General features: G+C 37.4%; 1 long non-coding RNA gene across 1 annotated transcript in view; it reads right to left on the bottom strand.

Annotated features, from left to right (window-relative positions):
- Positions 1-1,055: 1,055 nt before the first annotated feature.
- LOC103457611 (uncharacterized) overlaps positions 1,056-15,680 on the bottom strand; it is a 38,729-nt gene continuing 24,104 nt past the window's right edge. Inside the window, exon 3 of the long non-coding RNA XR_532453.2 lies at positions 1,056-6,949. This is a non-coding gene — a long non-coding RNA (uncharacterized LOC103457611). The remainder of the gene's footprint in view (positions 6,950-15,680) is intronic.

The following is a 15,680-nucleotide window of genomic DNA, read 5'->3' as shown; positions in this document are numbered from 1 at the left end:
AAATTGTTATTGTTCAAAACACATAAAAACTTCGTGGCACTGCTCTTTTGAAATGGAGTGGAGCGACAAAGTGAGAAGGAAGGAAAAAAAAGAGCAAGGAAAAACCAAAAACTGGCCACATTTTGTTCGTCGTCTTGGAGATGAAGCGGGGTTTTTTGTTGACAGCGATTCAGACCCGCCAAAACTTCCAGCCCAGTCAGGGAGCCAGGATAGTTACAGGTAGCAACTCTAATGTTAATCACAATGTGAGTTAACTGATTATAAACTGTACCAGCCSCAAGGTTTATAGTTAAGGTTTACATTGGAGCCGCCTGGGAGAGCGGCGCGCGTGATCCGCACTGCGTGTCCGCTTCCACGCGCACAATGAACCGAGCTCCGTGCTCATGATAAATTAAAACAAGTTCAATAATTTCCATTGGCATGATTTATCACTTCTCTTTTTATTTCTCTTTCTTTCTACAAAAAAACTGATAAAAGCTTTCAGGTTGGTGCTTTGGTCTCAGCTAAACCTTTTTTGAAGGACAATTTTATTTACAAAGACTTCAAAATTCATTTTATTTGTCGTTTTGTTGATTTATTTTGGATATTTGAAATGCCTTCCAGTTGCAGTGTTAAATGTTCATTATAATTTTACGTTTACTGATCTTTCAGATTGTGTTCTTGCATTATAATTTTCCCATTAACATTTATTACTTAAAAATGGTCTAAAAACAACAATAATATTGTTTATCAAAAATCAAAATTTGTTATTGTGACAGGTCTACACACATATGATTTATAGTGTAGTTAGTTTATTGCCTTGGATGACATAGTTACTTTGAAAGAGTAATTTGATCACTCAATGAAAAATTCGTCCATCCGCTAGAAAATGTGCATCTCTTTTCCCTTCATCGTTTATGTTTGTGTCACTGGTGTTACATATGAAACGTATCTCCCCAAGGAAAAAGAAGAAAGCAACAATATGTGTTTTCTAAAAATAATCACAAATGCTTAACTTGGGTAATTTTAATCTGATTATTGGATTGTAAATAGTAACACGTTAGATTACTCGTTACAAGGGGTCAGATTAGAGTAACACGTTGATGACACCATTGTTTGACATTTTTGCTCAAGCTATTTACGGATCTTTCARGTTTCCGATATGTGTCCCCCCCCCCAATGATAAACTTGTTCCTACGCCCTTGGTCAGTGCTACCTGAAGGCCTAATTAATCTCTCCACCTTTAAACAATCTGACTCCTCTCAGATCATGAGACACAGAATAATGTGTAAACTTCAGATCTAACAGATGCTTCTCTTTTGAATTCCAGGAGTTTCTGTTCTGTTCCGAGCAAAACGAGTGCTTGTTTTCCCTCGATGGTAATTATGCTCCTTGGATGATTGGTCACAGCCATTTGACGACGAGTCCATCACAAACTGATTGAGGAATGCATTTCCTTTGGGAGCTCATTATTAATTACTGTCTATGGGTGAAACTTGAGCAGGTTCACATTTCATGGGCTCCTCTGACCTCTCAGGCTGATTGGCAGTGGCCTGACTGCGGCGGCTGCGGTGCGTTAAGTGTGGCGGACGCGTTTCATGCCAGTTGATGTGCTAGCAGTCTGGACGTGTCGAGGGCTCTGCCAGAGCTCTTCGCACTGAGTGGCCATTATTTGAAGCAGACTCTCACTCACTGTTTGATGTCACATACACAGAGCCTATTTTTGGTTTCACTGGAGCTGCTAAATATTTCTGTCTTGCGTTTAATTTTGAAACAATGGAAGGAGGAAACACTGAAATGAAGGCGTTAAATGGTAGACAAGTTGAGTCACAGTGCACATACTCTAAAAATGTAGCACTGAATGTATATAGGGCACTGAAGTAATTAATCTGTTCAGTACCAAAGCGCTCATCAAAAAAAAAAAAAAAAAGTGATTCTTTGTAATTCGGCTCAGTTAATTAGAGGTTTGAATAAAAAGGGATCTGGTTTGCGCTCCGTATACAAAAAAAAATGACAAATTATGCCTCAGAGCTGTGACTGTATAATCTACACGAGTGTAGCAAAAGGGTTTACTTTAAACTTGTAGCTGCAATTTGAAGATTAGTGAAATTGTTTCCCATTTTATGTCTTAAGTACTCCCCCAACAAAACAGACATGATACAGAGATGATTATTTTAGCCTTCTTAAGCGAGCAAACCTTCAATCTTCTCTGCATAAGCAATTGAAAAATTTGTAATTTTAGAACAGAAAGCCTTCTGAAAAGGAAAACAAAAATCTTCACGATGCTGTCATTTTCTTCCAGTGAAAGAAAGGCATACAGCCTGCACCTTACCCTGACACGCCTCTTTGTGTCAGTGATTGTTAGAGCTTACACCTCACGGACAAACAGTTCCCTTATTGTTACGTTATGGCTCAGCCTGATAACCCCACCACAATCACAGCCACTTAGGGGGGCGATAATGTGCTGCAATCTGGGTTGAAAGCAGACGTCCCCTTAGATTCTCAGAGGACTGTAGTGGGTGGGTATAGATGACAAACCTTACGTCACGCAGGCTTTGTGATTGAGCGGATAGCAGAATAGACAAGAAGCCAAGAATCTGGTCTTACTCTTATCTTGTGATGCACCTCAATGTTTTCCTACAAGAGACTTAAATCATGGCTTTTGAAAGAATAAATGCAAAGGTAACGTTGTTTCAGCATATGACTTTCACACCAGATGTAGCTTCTCCTGGCACTATTGGTGTCTTTTCATTTTAACTTGTTTTTAACTGCTTACTGCTAAGGAAAGTTTGGTCGGGGTGGTAATAAGAAAAATACTCAGAGTTCCAACTTTGCCAGCAGGAGTTTGGATCTCAAGGGTTTGTTGTATTTTGAGAATCTAACTTTTGAGTTCAAAGAGAAATCACCATAAAAATACAATTGTTATGTCAACATAACAGAATAGTTCACTCATAAAAACTTTTTTTTTCTTTTCAGAATAAACAGAACTGCACCAGGGAAACCTGAATTACAATGTGCATTTTAATTTTGGCTACATAACAACATAACGTTTTCTTCTAAAACAAATGAATCTGTTTATCCAGTGCTTGTGTTTCTGCAGCAGTCCCTGTATCCTCCTACATTACACACCAGGGTTCTCATTTAGAAAACATTGTGTTGGATCTACATTAAAACTGTACATATGCCCCAAAGTCAAAAATCCAGATTTATAAAAACACACCTTATAGTGAAAGAATACATCAGGTCAGGCCCAATAAGTTTAAATTTCCTTCTTTGAGTCTCCCATAGGTAAAATCTTCTAGCTGTGTCAAATTTTTTTAAATGAGGCCCCTGATGAAGGACAAATGCTTTCTGCTGAGGTCGGTTAATTCTGTACTTGAACTTTTTTATTGTAGATTTTGACCCGTACTCAATTTCTGTAAATACTCTGTCTTGGCTGTCTTACTTTCTCTTTCTGTCACTCATGTGTACAACTTAAAGATGGAGCCAGATGTTAGTTTTAAAGCATCACTGAGCTGCATCAGAGAGAGATGCAGCTATTATAGTAATTACCATCTGTGTGTCTTATTTTCTAACTGCCATGTTTATTTTTTTCCATACAACTTTGCCATACCAAACAGGATTGAAATAAGTGGAAGTCGCCACACATCAAACATAAATTTTTTTTATGAATAAAAATAAATACCTTTTGACTCAGGTCAAAAATTCATAATCCCATTGTTTAAGGTTAGGGAGGACCGAAGATAACAGTGAAGACTTGTGAAAAGCTTAACATAATTTTTCAGAACAATTTGGTTAGTGTAATAACCAACAACACCTTTTTCCACTGATTACTGAGAAGGGACAAATAATTTTGGGCATTGATTTTTTTTTTTTTATTCAAATGTACAAAAAAGAAAATGGACAAGTAATTTACGACATGCACATTGTCTTGTGTTTTTGGAGTTGCTTGTGCCATTTTCAATCAGAAACCAGCTTGCTCGATCTAATTCCACCAGAGGTCTGAATAATTTGGGTCTTAACTGTCAAACTAAAGAGAATCCTTTCCAAAATTAGAGTCGCTGTGCTGTATCATAACTTCTATACTCCATACAAATGGGGGGAGGGAAGAAGCCAAAAAGGTCTGAACAAAATGAGTCCCATATGATCATTTTTCCATTTCTCTTTTGTTCCCACCTGATGTAATTGACTGGTGTGTTTTGTTTGCTTCAAGGCAGAACATCTCACCCTAATCCATTCTGCTCTTTTTTTGTGTGTGTGTTTTGGTCTCATCCGCCATTGTGCTCTCCCACAGTACAACAACCTTTTTCTATCCATCAACGGATGTGTGCCTGGACTAAATGTGGTGTAATAACAATAGCACAGTTGTTTGGCTGGATCTGCAGGATCTTTTAAAGAGAGTGCTGTCAGCGGTGGGTGTGTTGCTCCCTATCCCTGTGCAACAACGTATTGTATAGAAATATTAACAATAAAAAGCCATTTTACATTTTTGTAGAAAAAAAAAACAAAACATAAGGAAAATGCAGTCCTGCCCCTAACCAGGAGCATCTAGCAATACAAATAATGGATCTCTTAGTGGATGTGCTCATACTCTTAATGGGATCCTGTTATTTTATTTTTTTTATCCCTTTGGCTGTCGTGTAAGGAAGCTTCCTCTTTGATCTCCGCTCAGTGTTTTTACTGGATACTCTAATTGGTCTTACAGGCCTCGGCTTTGATCGGGTCCTGCAGGCGGGAAGCTTCACATCTCAACGTAACAAATAACAAACCTCATCAACTTTCATCATAAGAGCGTGTCTACCTCTAGGCCATGCATAATCATTGTCATGGTGGGGGGCGGGGGGGATATAAATAAATCCAGGATGGAATAGGTGGGCACGTCAGACACTGATTGTTGCGACGTGCTCTTTTTGTGATCAAGCAAAGAGTTTGAAGTTGGGGATAGTAAGAGGTCACACCTTTCTCCTTCCAGGAGATGATGGCTGATTATGGAAGGTGCTTCAGAAACGGAAGCTCACTCGCTCCACTTCTGATTATTACGCAGTTTGAAAGTGCCGTCCACTTCTGCCAGAGCAACATGCTGCTTCTAATAATGGATTGGATGAAACAATAGTAACGAGTAATGTGCTGGATGACAGAAGCTGAATCTCCTGTGAGGTATCTTCCATTCATAGTCTGTCGCAGTCTAAAGCGATTAGCATTTAACCTACTGAACCTCTGGCTGTCAGATCTCCAGTGTTTGTTTTGAAAAGACAGCAGGGATTAAATATTACTAAGGCCACCATGAGAGACTTGAAGTATTAGTCTTGACAAGTCCAGAACATACTTTAATTAAATTGCAGGGGAGGAAAGGGGGAGGTTGTTTTTTTTTTTTTATTAGCTCCAGCAGAGCTGTAAAAACAAATATAATGCAATTTATTTGCTTCAGTGTTGAAAATGAGCCAGATTTTTTGGAGTAAATCATGGCTGAGAGTGTGAAAATTGTCCTCTGTATCAAAATGGAGAAGCTTCATAAAGAGGCTGCTGGGGATGCATAAAAATCAGATTTTTTAAAAAATCTTTTAAATTATGTACTGCTGTGACTATATAAACTGAAAATGAAAAGAAACATTACTTTAAAGTGTGAAAATAAACTACATACATAACGTTATCTTACTTTGTTTATTTTTTATTCTTTTAAAATTTTCACTTTTTTGTTAAATAATGTTAGCTTACAGAGGAAAATGGACTATCGATTGCAGTTCAATGAAGAATAATCAATTCATGCAAAATTGTTAATTTCCACTATATTGAATAATGCAACATGGGCCTGCAGAGGTAGAGCTAACTGTAGTTTCTCCCATGTTCTGTGATTTGAAGAAACATGCATTATATTTAAATCCCTGTTGCACACTGCTATGCATTTGCTTCCGTATTAATGGTGTACTGTATATACATGCTCTGTTCTGAGTGAATAATGTTCAAGCATTATCAGTTTATGCATCCAATAAAATATGACCCATAAACTGATATTCATTTTAGCCACATTTCTGAAAATGTCAATTGTCCTGACACTTGGACAAGGAAGATGCTATGTACTTCACATATGTGCCACTGATACAGAATCTACTTAAGTAGATATACCCCAAATCTCTGTCAAGATGTTTCCTTGCAAAGGACAAATGTCAGGAGCATGCTGCATAATCTGCTATATTTAGCTGACCCCAAAAATAAGTCTTTTAGAACGTTACTCCAGCTTGAAATCAGGTTGTAAGCATAAGTCTGAAATTTATAACTTGAGCAGCCTCAAGCTAACCTACTTTTCTCTAATATTGTTGCTTGCATTTTTATTTTTGCATGAAGGGCTTACAGCAATTAAAGGTAAATACATGTGAGGTAAAGAAAGTTAGTTAGCAGTGATTGTTACCAAGCTTTGAGAGTAGATGCATTATGTGGTCAAAAAACAACAAGAAAATATTTACTATGTCAAAGATTTGGCCCCACGCAGTGGAAACTGGGCTGAACTGAAGCAAAATAACAACATATAAAACAGGTACTGCAATTATTAAATAAAATACAACCATGGTTTGCAAAAGTAATAAAAACAAGTGAAACGATCTAAACAAAAAATATATGAAGCAAGCGCATTAAACACAAACTTGTTTCTTGACCGAATTAGCTTGGGGAGAACATTAGATATAAATGTCAAAAGTGTGTAGACTGACTATTAAAGGCATGAATCTAACCACACTGGTAATCCGCAGTACTTATTTAAAGTAAAGTGAGGGGACATCTATTGTATTGCAGGAAAACCGTTGCCCTTTTTTTTGCCTACATAAAGTCTGCCGGCAGTGTAGAAATCTTGATGTAGTTCTGGATTGAGGAAGCTCGAGTTCCCTACGAGAAGCACAGCTCCAATTCACGTGGAAGACATACAGACCTTGTTGCCACCACTGCTGCTTAGGGAGAGGAAAACTTGTTCCTTGCTGCGCTATAGAGAGGAGAGAGAGAGAGAGAGGAGAAAGCCTGGCTTAGCATTTTAGTTTGTTTTTACCTCAGAGAAATAAATATGCCAAAATGGGAATTTATATAACTTTATTTCAGAGAAGTCAAACAGAAAAACGACTTCCTCTTCACATTGAGAGCTGCGCGATATAATACACAGAGGGCAGAGCGCTTGGTCAGTCAACTCAAACAATGTGCAAAATCCGTCATAGAGGACCTCTGTGACCACAAGATAGATCAAAACCAGAAAATAAGCCTCAGCAAAGAGGCTCTTTAGGATGGTGTCCTTTCAAAGCAGCTTAAGGTCGTCCCCACCGGGCAATTGAAGGGAATTAGACGTCATTCTTTTTCTCTGAAATAAAACCCGGCTGTTTCTGCGAGTTAAAGCTTTGTGGACAAACCGTTAAATCAGCAGCAGGGTTGAATTGAGTCCCCATCTCCACAATGGGGATTATGGAGTGATAAATCTCCATTTGCTGCTGATGTTGCGGGGATGGATGTAGAAAATAAGACTTTGTAATTCATCAGTTGGACAGAGTGCATGTTCTTTCGAATAAACTGCCTGGACTTTATCTGTTAGGTTTGTATTTTTTTTGTTTTTTTGTTCGGCCCATATTTCGTCTTAAAAATCGAGCGAGGTTACTGAAATCTGCAGGGCAAAAACTTGAAATATTATGTAAGAAATTGTATCAGTGACTTCAGGCTAGCCTCCTTTCTTCTGTTTTGACAAGTGAATAATGAACAGATGAGTTCTTCTTAATTACGAGCCTGTTTTAGTAAAATGATGGACAGCCAGTGTCTTTATTCTTTTTTTGTTGAGGTAGCAGCCAAGTGGTTAATAAAACCCTGGAATTATCCAAACCAAAGTATCAGTAAAGCCTACACACAGATAGAAAGTACAGCACAAGAACAACTGTACATCGCAGAATTAAGGTTTTGTCTATCAGTTTTGACCTCTAACCTAATTCTTGGTTTTCACTTGCTGACCCTATTATGTTTCAACTAATAAACTGCTTACATAATTTATCACTCCGTGTAATTGTATTCTTAGAATCCTGATGCATTTTCACTCCTAGTCAAATTCACGACAAATCTACGAAAGATTTGTTGGGTTGGAGAAAAAAATTGCCTTCACATTAATAAATTACACTAATAAGTTTTTCTTAAAGTTTGTATAGCCACAGGTTGCACATGGACATCGCACACAAAAACATTGCAAATGGGATACGACAAAAGAAAGTCATTTTTTCATTCATTTTATATAAAAACACAGTGAAACTAAGCTGTGTTTTCTCTTATCGGGTAAATTTAAATAAGATCTACCTCCTCTAAATCTGATGGATCAAGGCCAGTCATGAAGACAGAACCTTGCTTTTGCATTTATTTTACTATCCTTTCTTTGACTTAAGTAGGTACTGGAACTCAAAATGAATCCACAACACCGTTTTCTTAGTTTTTTAAGAAAATGTAAGTGTAGTTATTCTTACGTGTAAATCAGTTAAGATAATACTTGTTGATTTCCGGGTCATATGAGATCCTTTTCCTGTCGGTTCTTGTAGAGTACAATGTGTCTTTAAATGTGGTTGTTTCATCGATCTTAACGTAATATTCAGTTTGTATTAGTGAAAAACACACACCATCTTTCTTACCACCTTTGTTTCACTTTTATTGTCAATATTCCACTAGACACATCATCAAACATGACATTAATCATCAGCAAAACCCAGCATTGTTGCCTAGGCAGGTACAAACGTACACCTGCTAAATCCTTGCAGGACCAAGGACAGGTTGCCAGCTTATTACAGGGTAACAGAGAATCGAAGTGCAAACAGCCACACACCATCATTCAAACCCAAGGGCAACTTAGAGATGCCAATAAACATATTATGTTTATTTTTCACTCTGGGAGGAAAGCAGAGCAAACAGGAAAAAAACAAAAAACTACAATGCATGCACAGTGACAACAGTCAAACGCCACAAAGTCCCATCAAACCAAAGTCGTTTTTGCGAGAAGATGTCACTTAAAGGGCACTGCTGTAGCCCCTACCACGGAAATCGACAAAGCAAAGTAAAAAAAAAAACATTTTATTCAAAGCACTGATGAATCCTGATTTGCCAATTCTTTATTCCTTTAAACTGCCTACAGCCTCACCTATAGGGAACCAATGCCAATAGCGGTATTGGTACTGGAGGTCGAAGCAATGATAATAATCTTGGCTGTGGATTTAAAGAAGGCTTCAGTAATAACTTAAACTTGTAAACCTTGCCTTGATTACACTTTCTGTTTATATAGACCCCAATCATGTCTCCAAAATGTGTGGTTATATGCGATCATATCACAAAAACAACCTGTCTTGGACTTTCCCAACATCTCTGTAATTTCACTCTTAGTGCATACCTGATGAGCCACAATATCCGTGATTTCCCTCGGATTGCATCACTCTGATTGCTCAACATTACATGACACAGTGTTATTAGTGTAATTAGACCAAAAGTTATGTTTTATTCAGCTAAAGGAAAACTTTTAGGCAGCCGGCTCTGAAGTTGGCCTACTTAATGGTTAATTTGAAAGTTAGCACTGTGGTGCAAACATCCTTTTATGTAAAATGTTAATATTCTGGTGATGCTCTTTTCTATCTGGAAATTATATCACATTATATTACTTCAGCCAACATTGCCCACCAATGTATTCCTCACTTGAAGTCATGCTGCTTGAGTGATGGGAAATTTATCTCTATATGTAAGGTCACATTATCGGTTCAGCTCAATTTGAATTAACTAGGTTTCTATTTGTTACCTCGGGTAGCTCGAAGGCTTAACATCAGAGCTGGGGAGATCTGGATTACCTTAAAAAGGGATTTAATTGGAATGTCACAAATGTATTTAATTTTTTCTATTTGGGTTTGTTAGATTGCAGCTGGATTCTGACTGTATTTTCTAAGATTTGTTTCTCTTGAGCTAACATTCTTTTATTTTACACCCATCTTCATCCATATCAGAGTGGAGCTAATTCTCTATTGTACAAGGTTAGCTTCATCTCTCAAGTATGATACGTAGCCTGACCTGTATAGAACTTAATCTTGTCTTTTTTTTCCCCAGCAACTTTCCTTGCCTTTTGAAAAACAACGTGCTTGAATCAGGTCTTACTTGAAACAACCCCTTTCAAAATCTCCTTTTTTTTGTCTAAAATTGAAGATATTTTTAAATTTCAAAATATAATGTCACATATATTCCATACAATGTAAGTAAAAAAAAACAGTTGCAGTAACCTGGTTGCGTAAATCTGCATACCCTTGAATTAAAACCTTTTGATTAGGATACATTGCAAAACCATCCAAAAGTACAACTGTTCTTGACTTTCTAAGGGTAAAACTGTTGACCAAGACAGTCATTTGCAATCTTGATGATATCGAAAGGGAATTTTAAACATCTCCAACTAACCAAACTTTCAAACTTTTGGATTCTGCCAGAAAACCAGAGAACCTAGAGAGCAGTCCTCAGGGCTCACTTCCACCGATGGTTCAGCAGTACAGTATGAATATTTCTCTTTTCCTTCATTCAGTCATTTAGGTTTATAAAGTGCTCAAAGCAAACTTTAGACAGCAGAACTGATTAAAATGTACCTGCGCTCTTCAGCGGAGGAGACGTGAGCACACAGACATTTTCCTCTCTTTGAAGTAAGAATGGAGAATTTATTCAGCAATAATTGAACAATGCAATCACCTTTTTTTGTTTTCAGTTTTATTCCTATGAGAGGTGAGACAGATTTATTTGACAGCTTTCATTAATACAACTTAAGTTATATGATTTAATCTTTGTAGCACCCGTTATATAACTAATATTGACCATCATTTCTACATCCCTGTTTGTTTTCCAATACCACATAGTTTTGTTGTTATACCTATTAAACTTATTTGATTAATTTGACGTATTTTAAGTTCAGATAGTGATTTTGTCATATTGGTGTTATAATACAATTGGATATTGCAATTATATTGGCCTGATATTTGGATAGGAGAGTAAAAAAAAATAATTAAAAAAACATCCTGTACAGAAAATTAGACAAGTGTATTAATTTCAGAAAAAAAAAAAAAAAAAATTATATATATATATTTGTTTGCTCCTGAATTAGAGCCAGAGGCTTTACGACTTTATTTGATTTATTGCTTTCCTGTCAAAGCAATCAAAGTTATGCATTTTTTCTTCTTTCAACAGCCTCCAGAGACTATTAATAGCTCCAGCTCTCTGAAATGACTCTGCATTTAATTTAAGTACCCCCATTAGAAAAGCAACAAATGTGCCAACATGTCTTGGCAAAAGGAGGACAGGGAGCTCAGTTCTCCGGTGCTTTTGTTCATTATGGAAAACGGACAATTTTGGCTCTTGTACCACAATGAGTGCGCCTGCCAAATGAGCTAAATTTATTTATGCAAACTCAAGTTCATTTCAAATTTTAAAACCAAGCCAAACCCTTTTTTCTCCGTGGGCCGTGCTTTAAAGGTACATTACATCCAGCCTGTTCTGTAAGGACAGCGTAAATATGTTGTGGGAAGAGGGCAGAGGCATTATCAGCTATGAAGAACTCTTGACGAATAAGTTACGTTGCTCTTTTTTTTTTTCACATGGAGTGACGGTAAAGCGACAAGAAGTGTTCAAATGTATTCAAATGTTACAAACTTTTAACATAGAATGAACAATTTTGAGTTAAATGTCTCTAAGATGAGGGATAATTGAGTTGGGCTTTTGGAATCTATTATAAGTGAGAAAAAAGCATAAGACTTCCCCTAGGAGACCTGAGTTTAAATCCCAAATGTCCTGGTTTGAATGAGTTTAAGATAAGAAAGCAACTTCTTCAATTTCACTTTTCACCTCAATCCTACATGGAGGGCTGCTTCCTGTTACTTGTTCTGTAGTGATATGAAGGTGTATGGTTAAAAAAAAATGGACAAATCACACCATGTAAATAAAAGTAACTTAGTTCAGGAACTCAAAAACAAAAAAACAATTAAAATCAAATCAACCACAACAATATTTTTCCCAGTTTCTGCTGAAGCATTTATTCTGACCGAATTATGGAGGTGAAATTGAGCTCGGTTTTGCACACTGCAAACAATCACCTTTTCAATGATTATTGGTGTGAAATTTAACTACCGTAATGTCCGATGGATTTCTAAAAAGGTTTTAACAAGGCCGTTGATCATCGTAGAGGTCGCTGCATAAAAGGAGCATGTTTCTGTAGCTGGAAGCTAAATGTACTTTTCATTCAACATGGAAATTATCAGTCACACACAAGGTCAAACATATTCATATGGCTTCTTTATGTTCGCTTGTTCGCCATCCTTGCCTGTCACTATTACTGACTGTCTCCACTTTAAATCCTGACAGCTGGCAGAAAGGGCAACAACCCGGACTTGGGGATTGAAAAGGCAAATGGAACTCTGCTCTGTGTTTTCCTGACTGCTGTTACAGCCAAGTGAACTAGTTAGTGCGTCATTTTTCTTCCCCACAACCCGCTGGAGACTAAGTAACCTCTGCACAGGAATTACTTAACTTAATGAAGCATGAAGAATGATGTGCATCTGTTAATAGCACAGATTTTCCTCCTCAGCCAAATTAGACAAGGTAAGTGCTGCACAACGGAAAAATTGTTTTCTAAAGCTAGCTAATTATATGAACGTTGAGGGCTTGTGTCCCTTTGTGTAGGGGGTTATTTTGCGAGCAGTCTCTAAATAAAAAGAAAAAAAAAAGAAATCTTCTGCTCTGAAATCTTCTGTTTCCCTCTGAGGGCTTTGTGTTTGGCCAGCAGCTCACATATGAGAGCTAGTGTAGCTTGAACACCAAATGTCCTCTGGCCTTTTGTGCTTGGGAAATGATAACCACACAATGTGTCTACAGCCACACTGAGAAAAGCTCTATTCTTCAAAGTCTGGCAGAAGAAACGGAGAAACCTGAACTCTCAGGTAAAAGCTGCGCAGTTTTCGTCTGTGCCTTGTGTGGCCATATGAAAGGGAGCTTTTATTTAATAAATTATAATAAATACTCCTCAGGAGGTTTTTGTCTGAAGTTCAAAGCTATCCAAGATTAAATTGAGAACTACAATGACTTTTCCTTCAACAGCAAATCAAACTGGAGTCCTCAGAAAAGGTCAGTGACACTTTTGTCTTCTGTTTTCAGCACTAACTTTATCTGGGTTCAAAAACATGTGAAATTTATATACTTTTAAATGTTATATGGTCCAAGCAATGGTAAGGATTTTCCTCCTCCATCAGCTTTAGTTGAAGTACATAGAGCACACCTGCAGAACTCCGTATCGCTTTAAATGATGTTCTTCAGGTACATTGGTTTTCTGATGGTTTTAACATTATTTAACTTTAATAAAAATAAAAATAAGTGTGGCTCAGGAGAAAATGTTAGTAATTTGGCCATGGCAACAGTCAAAAACCACAAACAAGCACAGTGATGGTTTAAAGAAAATACAGAAAAATGTGATTTGACTAGTTAGCATGAGATGTTTTGCATCTTCAGACTGACTGTCCGGCTCTCCTGCTCGGAAGACAAATCTCTTCATTTTCCAAACACCGGCAGCATGAAATATCTTTTCATCGGTTTATAAATCTCATCCTTCCAAAGTTTCCATCTTGAGTAAGGAAGGGAATACTCGACTGAAGGAAGGATGTGCTTTTGATTAGCGCCATCATTTAAAGGTGAGCGCAGAAAGAGTGGAGGCAGATATGTAAGAATATTTATTACAACATTGAATGTGTTCCATAAAGAATGTGGTAATCTGTAAGCTACATGAAGATAAACATCATAAATCAGTTTTACATGTCTGTTGCATTTCTGGTTTTTGTTTTTATTCCTTCATAATTCAAAAAGATAGTTTAGTGAGATTCACTGTATTTACACAGATAGCCTTTGTTTTTTGTTTTTTTTTAAGAAAATCCTTTAAGGGAAGGCTATTTTATTTGTATAGCACATTTTCAATAACAAGGCAATTCAAAAGGAAAATAAACTGAATAGGTAAACAACATTAAGTTGCAGTGGGAAAGTAAGACGCAAACTCTGGCTGACATATGTTGGACTATCATAGAGGCAGTTTTTTGCTGCCTCTCTGAAGGCGCTTCTGAAATAAATGCATTAAAGAACAATTTTAGGGGTGCTGTGGTGGTGCAGGGGCAAAGCACGACCCACATATTGAGGCCTTATTCCTCATGCCAGTGGTTGCAGGTTCAATTCTCTTCCTGGTGACATTTGCTGCATGTCTTCCCCCTCTTTCCTGTTGAACTACTTTCAAATAAAGGCCACTAGAGCCAACAATATATATAAACAATTTTAACACACACTGATGATGGGAAAACCTGTCATAAAGATAAACTGACACTGTCCAAAATGAAGTATGGTCAGACAAAATATTTTCTGTAAACAGGAAGTGAAAAAGGAACAAAATATATTTTATCGGTCCCGCAACTGCCTCAAAGGAAGAAAATCCGAGCTGCCATGCATCAACGTCCTCCGGCTTTATTTCATTCTGTCATTTACGTTAAAACATTTAATAAAGAGAGGGCGTCTTCATGGTGTATTTTCCTTTCCTGAGCCCACCAACCTAAACCGCCATAAAAGGCTGCGTGGAGTTTAAGGTCTGTAACATAATTTAGGCGACCATCTTCTGTGACTAAATTGCTTTTCTCATGGCACATTCAAAGATGATGTATTTGCCCAAACAGGCTCAGCAGCACTGCCAGTTAGAAGGAGACTGAGAAAGGTCAAATGTACAGACAAGTTTCTATATTAATAAAGAACACACACGTCTTCTTCCCAGTTTGCAAGCATCTGCAAACTGGGATGTTCAGCTTAACACTTTGAGTCAATACTTGGTTTGTGGTAGTTGCTTAACACATACAGCATCTTGCATGAACACTAAACAGCTTTATCTTTATAGAGTATCTTGTTTCACATGTTCATCGTTTGCCTCGATTTCTCGTGGCAAACAACACCTGCTTATGGCTGTGAATAAGAATAACGAGAAGTTCATATTTGCAGTGGATATTTTTCGGGCAGGTTGCGTTGCTCTGCATGAGGGTTATGTGCTGGTTATCTGTTTTTATCGCTTGACATTTGAAACAAGAGAAACGGTCCGTTAGCTCTCTCACATTATTTATCCTGATTACAATCAATAGTGGAAAGGTGTTAGAGTGACTTATCTTCAAAGACATCTAAAGCAGCCTCATTAACTAGTAAGAGCGATGTCTCTGACATCAGAAGGTTTCTGCTGATCTTTAAGGAGAGATAAAGCATTTATTATCCCCTGGAGAAATTAACTTGTGTCAAAATTCCTCTCACAGTGTTACCAAATCAGCTTGTTCTCGCAATAATTCTGCCTTATTTCACAATACAGCATCATGAATTATTCTCTGTCCTCTTTTTGAAATATTCAGGGACTGCATGTGTGGACAGAGTGAAGCCGAACTCAAGTTAACTGTAATTACCTCGTCTCCATTTCACAGCAGCTTGTATCGCTGCTGTGTTAAATCTGCACAGAATCTACCCAACCAATCACGCACATACCTATCAATAAAATCTGATTAGTGTTTTTTTGTGTTTCATGTCTTTTTGTCAGTTAAATGGTAGTTATGTTTTGGGGGATTTTGTGTGTGTGTGTGTGTGTGTGTGTGTGTGTGTGTGTGTGTGTGTGTGTGTGTGTGTGTGTGTGTGTGTGT

The sequence above is a fragment of the Poecilia reticulata genome, linkage group LG21, assembly GCF_000633615.1.
Source record: "Poecilia reticulata strain Guanapo linkage group LG21, Guppy_female_1.0+MT, whole genome shotgun sequence".
Taxonomy (NCBI): Eukaryota; Metazoa; Chordata; class Actinopteri; order Cyprinodontiformes; family Poeciliidae; genus Poecilia; species Poecilia reticulata.
The sequence above is the reverse complement of the archived record's forward strand: the minus strand, read 5'-3'. Positions and strand labels throughout refer to the sequence as shown.